This window comes from Alosa pseudoharengus, unplaced genomic scaffold, assembly GCF_046254945.1.
Source record: "Alosa pseudoharengus isolate Yale_2024_CS ecotype anadromous, Long Island Sound unplaced genomic scaffold, YU_APseudo_1.1 YU_APseudo_1.1_scf_19, whole genome shotgun sequence".
NCBI classification, from domain to species: Eukaryota; Metazoa; Chordata; class Actinopteri; order Clupeiformes; family Clupeidae; genus Alosa; species Alosa pseudoharengus.
Window position 1 is genome coordinate 3,835,546 of NW_027468657.1, and position 1,952 is coordinate 3,837,497.

Consider the following 1,952-nt stretch of genomic DNA (forward strand, 5'->3'; position numbering starts at 1 on the left):
CTGTTCTGCTCTAATGTCCAAGAGTCGCGATTCGCAATTTCGGGATGAATTTTTGGAGTATGTAGTACTATATTAAAAGATACACAATAATGATCAGACATATTTATATCATTTACTGATAAGTCTGTGACTTCTATCCCTCTAGAAATGACTAGATCGAGGGTGTTGCCAAGGTTGTGGGTGGGTCCTGTAACATGCTGCTTTAGCTCTAAACTGTCCAACACATTAAGGAACTTACTGGCTTTAGCATCAGTTGTCTTATTGACATGAATATTAAAGTCGCCATTTACAATTATCCGATCATAGCTAGTGATGATGAGCGACATAAGTTCAGAAAACTGGTCGAGAAAGCCAGCCCATAGTTAAGGAGGGCGGTATAAGGTTAATAGAAGTACAGCTGGGTCAGCCTTCAGAGTGAGGGCAATGTACTCAAAGGAAGCAAATTCACCAAAGTTGACTCTAGTGCAACTATATTTGTTTGAGAGAATGGAGGCAATTCCACCACCTCGTTTGCCTTGTCTAATTGAGTGGAAGAAATTATAATTTGGGGGACAAGTTTCAACAAGAACAGCTTCGCTGTCTGAAGTCAGCCAGGTTTCAACAAGAAACAGAAAATCCAATTGTTTTTCACTAATAAAATCATTGATTGCAAAGGTTTTGGTAGTAAGTGCACCTATATTCAGTAAACCCATGTTAGCTGAAAATGCCTCTGGCTTTTGAGGAATATGCTGAGGTATGGAAAGAATATTTGTTAGGTTTCTAGTTTTAAATTTGTCTTTTCTTTTTACTATACGTTTGGTAGAAATCAACGTTGGAATAGAACTATAAGCATAAGTCATGCTATTGCATGAAGCAGCTTGATCTATGGTAGTAGTATTGTATGTTACCCTGCAGAAAACATTCTCAGACCCATCCACATGTAAGGCTTCATATAGCTCTATGTGTCCCATAATCACTCTCTCTAAGGCTTCATATAGCTCTATGTGTCCCATAATCACTCTCTCTAAGGCTTCATATAGCTCTATGTGTCCCATAATCACTCTCTCTAAGGCTTCATATAGCTCTATGTGTCCCATAATCACTCTCTCTAAGGCTTCATATAGCTCTATGTGTCCCATAATCACTCTCTCTAAGGCTTCATATAGCTCTATGTGTCCCATAATCACTCTCTCTAAGGCTTCATATAGCTCTATGTGTCCCATAATCACTCTCTCTAAGGCTTCATATAGCTCTATGTGTCCCATAATCACTCTCTCTAAGGCTTCATATAGCTCTATGTGTCTCATAATCACTCTCTCTAAGGCTTCATATAGCTCTATGTGTCCCATAATCACTCTCTCTAAGGCTTCATATAGCTCTATGTGTCCCATAATCACTCTCTCTAAGGCTTCATATAGCTCTATGTGTCCCATAATCACTCTCTCTAAGGCTTCATATAGCTCTATGTGTCCCATAATCACTCTCTCTAAGGCTTCATATAGCTCTATGTGTCCCATAATCACTCTCTCTAAGGCTTCATATAGCTCTATGTGTCCCATAATCACTCTCTCTAAGGCTTCATATAGCTCTATGTTGTCTGCGTCTCCCTAGCAGTCACTTCTGATGACCAAGCTGCAGGATGAGTTTGAGAACCAAACCAGAAATTGGAGATGAGTGTGAAATGATTGTGATTGGCTGCTGCGCAATGTGCCGTTGCTAAGATCAAGATGCTGTGCAACATGGAGTTTAGCGGAGAGCAAACTGGACCTCATGCACGAGTCCTTCATAAGTGATCCAATCAGCATCAGGTACCAATATCATGTGTGAACAAGCTTGTGTTGTGCTGCTGAAGCCTGAAGTGATGATATATCCAGTATTTGAGCCCTGTTCCTGGGCAGTGACAACTTTCACTCTGACATCAGGCAACATGTCTTTATCTGGAAGACTGAGATCAGTAGCATGACATTTAATGA